Source organism: Dromiciops gliroides, chromosome 1 (genome assembly GCF_019393635.1).
Source record: "Dromiciops gliroides isolate mDroGli1 chromosome 1, mDroGli1.pri, whole genome shotgun sequence".
Lineage (NCBI taxonomy): Eukaryota > Metazoa > Chordata > Mammalia > Microbiotheria > Microbiotheriidae > Dromiciops > Dromiciops gliroides.
Window position 1 is genome coordinate 293,374,312 of NC_057861.1, and position 6,353 is coordinate 293,380,664.

General features: G+C 36.4%; 1 pseudogene; it reads left to right on the plus strand.

Moving 5' to 3' along the window:
- The first annotated feature begins 716 nt into the window (after window positions 1–716).
- LOC122748579 lies at window positions 717–1,517 on the plus strand (annotated as a pseudogene).
- Window positions 1,518–6,353: the final 4,836 nt, after the last annotated feature.

The following is a 6,353-nucleotide window of genomic DNA, read 5'->3' on the forward strand; positions in this document are numbered from 1 at the left end:
GTCTTATAAGATTATAATATAGAAATCATGGTTTGTAGCAGAAGGAGGTAAATCCTGCAATTGAGAGATGACAGATAAGAAGTACAGTCTAAAAGGTATGACATGTAATGTTTCTCTCAATGCTGATAATGTCTGTGACTTATTTCAGAGCACGATCATTGACTTCTGTGCTTTGTCTTCTTAATCAATTAATTCATTGTAATTTACCTCTTAGTGTAAGCTTCACAAATGCTGATTATTAAGTGTTTTCACATAAATGGTGCCCCATGAACAGTTCAGTCTACTCTCATTTCCATTATTACATCACAAAATAGGTTTCTGTATGAACTTGAAGGCTCAACAGCTGGCTTCCTCTGATCAAAGCTCAGCGGTAGTCTGGAATTAGCGAGAGGTCCCTAACTATGACCATCATCAATATTCATTTTCTGAGTATCTTCTGTAGATCCATAAAGCACAGTAGTAGGCTATAAAATGGAAAAATGTAACAGTCCCCATGAAGCAGGCAAGAAAAATACAAATAATAGTAATAATGATGAGAGAGCAAATGTCAAATTCCAAATTAGAGTAGTAGCAACAATAGGTGCTATACAATTTCAGGTGAGTCCAATTCAGATCAACAATTTCTTAAACAACTATTGTATAGAAAATAAAGTACATATAAGAACAAAGTATAAATCAAGCATCCCTGTTTATGTGTAGCTTATAGTATAGTAAGAATGACAATGAATCTCCAAAAAGGCAAGCTTTACCTCAAAACACTAAATATTGTTTCTGGCAAAGACTACAGTGTGACTGCAAACTCAAGGTTGGTTGTCATTACCATTGGGGCATGTGAACAGTAGGAAGAAAGTCATCTTATTCTGGTCAAGCATAGCGTGAAAAAATTTAAATTTATCATTCCCAATATTATTAAATATAACCCTAATTGTGAGCTGCTTTTTGTTTCCAATCCAGTGGATCTTTTGACATATGTGGGCTGGAAGTTAAGGGACTTTCCTAAAAACCATGTTATTGGAAGTGGTTGCAATCTGGATTCTGCCTGTTTCCATTACCTAATGGGAGAAAGACTTGGTGTCCATTCTTCAAGTTGTCATGGGTGGGTCCTTGGGGAACATGGAGACTCTAGTGTTCCTGTATGGAATGGTGTGAATGTTGCTGGTGTGTCTCTGAAGAATCTTTATCCTGCTTTAGGAACTGATGCTGCTCCAGAGAATTGGAAAGATGTTCATAAACAAGTGGATGAAAGTGCTTATGAGGTGATCAAGCTGAAGGGCTACAATGCCTGGGCCATTGGATTGTCTGTGGCAGATCTGGCAGAAAGCATTATGAAGAATCATAGGATATTGCATCTGATTTCCACCATGACTGAGGGCCTATATGGCCTTATTGAAGATGTCTTGCTTTGTGTCCCATGTACCTTAGTGCAGAATGACATTTCAGATGTCGTGAAGATAACCCTGAATCTCAAGGATCTGCCTTATTTCTGGAGGAAAGGTCTGGGCTGGTCCTGTTGCTAGTTTCTTGGGGTATTGAGGGTTGTGTTATTCCAAAATCTCAAGGATGAGTTGAGGACCTGCTCCCCAAATTATCTGGTCCAGGGAAAAATCTGATTGCTGCTGCCCTGGTCTGAGTTCTGTATTCTCTTGACCTGGTTTTGGGTCTAGGGAAATAGCGGGCTGTTGCTGGTTTGAGCCCCAATTCACCCAAGTGGATAATTCTGTTAGTTTACAGTGTCAGAATTGGAAGCTCCCCTTTGGTCTGAGATTCCTTCTCTGGTTGTTATTCTTCTTAAGCAACAGGTTTCTAAAATTCCTCCTTTTTCCATACACAGCCAAGGGCCCCCTTCCCTCAGAATGTCATTTTCCTATGCAGATACCTTTCTCAGTCCTCACTAAATCTGTGGCCTATAAATTGGTAGGGAGCAAAAAAGCTCCCAATTTGCACCAGTCCCCATTAGAGTGACTGGTTTGAGCCTTGTGGTCCCTATATGCTTCTGGAACCTCCCCTTGACCTGGTACACAACTTCTCTCCAGAAATTGGAGTGTTTCATAGGAGGAACACACCCTGTCCTTCTTAACCCCAGAGTCTGTAGACCTCCCAGTCTATTTCCCTATGCCAACCAGACTAGACAAATAACTAACTGTGATTTTTCTTAGATTTCTCCATGGGGATTCATTTTGGTGCATTTTCTAAATCTGATTGGAGGTGGAGATAGAAGGAAGCTCATTACCCTTCTTCCTACCACTCTGCCATCTTGGTTCTGCCTTCCTTCCTGTCCCCTTCTAATCTGTTTACTTTAAAAAAAAAATTTAGATAATCCATTCATTAAGTACCCATTAATTTTTTCACACAGCTTTTTGTAAGAATATTAGTTTCAAAGTCATGGTGACCTGGGTTCAAGTGCCAGTTTCAATATTCACTAGGTAAGTGGTAACAACTTCTCTATGTCTCAATAGTCATATTGATAAAAATAGGGTTGATGCTGTTTTTATTACTTATATTACATAGTTACTGCAAAGCAAATGCATTGGAAAGATTTAAGTGCCACAATTATATGGATTGTTCTTTTTATCTTTTTATCTTTCTTTTATCATTCTTTTCTGCTAAAAACCTTTCTTGTACTATTCTAATATAATTCCAGACAGTAATAAGTATAATCATGATAAACAGTTATTAGGCCTTCCCATGTTGTATCTGTCCTCTCCCCTGAATATTTTTCATTCTTTATTTGTGTCTGACTTGGACATCCAGTTTAGCATCAAAGCTAGTCTAAGTGTTATCCTTTCTGAAGGCCACAAATGGACCAAATGACCCCTCGAGGTCCCTTCTAGTTTTATGATTCTTCAGTTAAATCAATTTGAAATTAACTATAATCTTTTCTGCATTGTTGTAGGCACTTAAAACCTGAATAACAATAGTCTGAGCTGAGAGGTGATATTCTAATGCAATAACCAAATCTTTTCATTTAATACATTGCAAGGGCTACAAGAATTGATTAGAAATGTCATCTACAGGCATATTAACTTGACAATAACTGGTTGCCAATTCACAGGCTATGGTTCGCCAAGTTCCCTACATAATAACCTAATTTGTTCAACAATAAAATAAAGTCAGTTTCTGAACATTATTGGGAACTTATAATTTAATTTACCAGTAATGATTTTTTTTTCTTTATGTGATATCAGTCTCTTCTTTCAGATTTAGATATCTCATATTGTTTGGAATGCAAAGCTTTTTTCAATGATTGTTGCCTTTGAAAGGATCATTAGGATTTGCTATCTGCTCACTTTCTGAAAAGAGATAGTGACCATGATTTGTATTAACACAGCTGTCATTCTCCAGTATTTAGCATTTGAATAATGTCCCACCCTTTTTTATATTAAGAATGTCCCTTGTTTGTTTCCAATTTCTATGAATTGTGTCATTTCTTTTTTTGTGTGTGTGGGGGGCAATGGGGGTTAAGTGACTTGCCCAGGGTCACACAGCCAGTAAGTGTCAAGTGTCTGAGGCCGGATTTGAACTCAGGAACTCCTGAATCCAGGGCCGGTGCTTTATCCACTGCGCCACCTAGCTGCCCCTAATTGTGTCATTTCTAAAAGTACATCATCACATATAAGGAATAAATTGGCATGAGGTCTGAGTCTGGAGGAGGTAGATAATTTTATAAAATAAAAGATACATGGGAGTAAAGTCAAGGGCCTGAATGTGGGTAGTGTGTTGAAAACTATTAGATACCCTAAGTGATTTTGCCTTCACAGCTGCATTCAAGAGCATCCAGGTCTCATTTATCTTCTTCCCTTTCGCTTTACTGATTCTCAGTATTCCTACTTCATTCTGCATCATTAGAAAATTCCAAAAAAAAGAAAAAAAAAAGATTGTGTTAGAAGCTGAATGGTATTGGCATAGTCAATAGAGCCCTGGGCTTGGAATCAGGAAGACTCATCCTCATGAGTTCAATCTGGCCTCAGACACTTACTAGCTGTGTGACCCTGGGCAAGTCATTCCTCATATATAAAATGAGCTGTAGAAGCAAATTGCAAACCATTCTAGTATCTTTGTCAAGAAAACCCCCAAAGTGGTGTAACAAAGAGTTGGACACAAAGAAATGACTCTATGACATAGTGGATAAAGTTCAGGTCTTAAAGCCAGGAAGATCCGAGTTCAAAACTTCTCTCTAACCATTTACTCTAACTCTATGATGAAAAGCCATTATTTTCCCTCTCTTCCCTTCAACTTCTTTATCCATAAAAAAGAACTAATACACACTGCAGATACAGTACCTTCTGTCCCTTATAGCCTGGTTATAACGTTTAAGTTTGATGTGTGTGTGTTTTTAATGAAGCACTTTGCAACTTCTAATTTCTATATTAATCAGTTTTAATAAAAAAGAAATACTCTTGATATAACTAGGTGCCTGTCTTCAAGGAGCTTGAAAAGGGATAAAATACTAACAGAAAAACATAATGCATGTGGCTGTGTCCAAAGTCATGAGTGAAGGAATGGTACTTATAAATGTTTGTTTTCTCTTGAGGTATGCAGGATCACTAAATTATCCTTAGGACAAAACTTTTGCCCCAAAAATGGATTATTCTAGTAAATCCAAAGGTCTAATTCATTTCCCTTCCTCTGACACCAAGTAGTTGATTAATCAGATGATAAGAAGTAGCCTCTTTCCATGAGCAGGATATATATTACATATTTGTCTTTTTATGATGGTCATCCTATGTTAAGAATTAAGTCCCATCACTTCCTGTGTAGGCATTTATTATGTTCTTGTTGAATAAATTAATTCTGTTAACAAGGTAAAAGCTGTTGAATTCCAAGAATCTTCTTCTAGTTGAATTCTTCTACAAATATTTCAAGGCTAATTGCATATCCCTTTCCCTCCCCCACTCATTTTATATGTCACTCAATTGTCATCTTTAAACCACTTATGTGGTTTCTGCAAGGAAGAAACTAGCACTTTCTTCTTTCTAAGATAGCTTGCAACCTTTTAAGTTTGCAACACACACAATTCCAAGATGAGAGTTCATATTTCCATTTTTCTGCTCTCATCAAAATTAAATCCAATTGTAAAAATGAACCTAATCCCTCCTCTACGTTTAAGTTGAGAATCATATTCTTACTGTATTCTCTGCAAAGTGTGAATCAGATAATATAATACATGGCTGTTTTATGAATGATTTAATTAAATTTATCCAATAACAAGAAATAATGGGACCTACACAACCAATATTCACAAATTACAGTGTCTCCTGTGGTTGTTGTAGCAGCACGGATATGGCTTTAGTATGTGAAACTACATCTAAAGTCATTCGCCAATTTTCATTATCATTCCTAATCAGAAATAAACATATTTTGTATTTGTAGATTAACAAAAAATCCCATAACCCTCCAAACATCTGTGCAATAGCAAAGCACATCTTGATAGGCTGCAAAAGCAAATAAATGCAAGAAATTGGCCTACCTCCATTTTGATCTATATTATCTTAAAACTCAAGTTTAAAAACTCAAAACTACCTATGTGTCTTTCACTTTTTTCAGAGGTCTACACATTCTTACATACAATGTCTCAACTTCTTCACTTCCTGATAATGCAAATAGATTTTTTTAAACCCATGTTTGTTATCAATGAATCATTTTAGGCTATAGCCTCAAACCTTAGATCATTCCTATATCATTAAAAGGTGCTCATACTTCACTATTTAGACTTTATTTATAAACATTTTAGCTAAATGTGCACAGAATTTTTTTTTTGTGAAGCAATTGGTGTTCAGTGACCTGCCCAGGGTCACACAGCTAGTAAGTGTCAAGTGTCTAAGGCCGGATTTGAACTCAGTCCTCCTGACTCCAGGGCTGGTGCTCTATTCACTGTGTCACCTAGCTACCCCATGCACAGAGTTTATAATATGAGCTTCAAGTAAATGGATATTTTTTTACATTTGGGGTTTCTACAAAATAAAAATGTCTCACTTAATTTTGTCTGACCAGTCTCTAAATTTGTAATGATTCAATTGACTGTTAGTATTTCAAGCATTTATTGAAAGACTTATATGGAAAATAAATTGCTCAGCCATGAAAATACATTACATAAAGCCTCAGATCTTTTTGGTGGGAACTTCATAAATTTCCTAACTATTCCCAGTGGCTTCATGTATGATTCAGAAATGGATCCAAGGAATAAATAAATAGGTTAAGAGGAGATACCTGTTCAGGGACATTCTGTTCAGGGATATTTCTGGATAACATGAATTAAGAATAATGTACTGAGAATCTCCCATCAGTGACAAAAATGTATATAATTATCCTTTCAGCAGCAGAATACAACATCAGTGAAATTTTATCAATCTTCA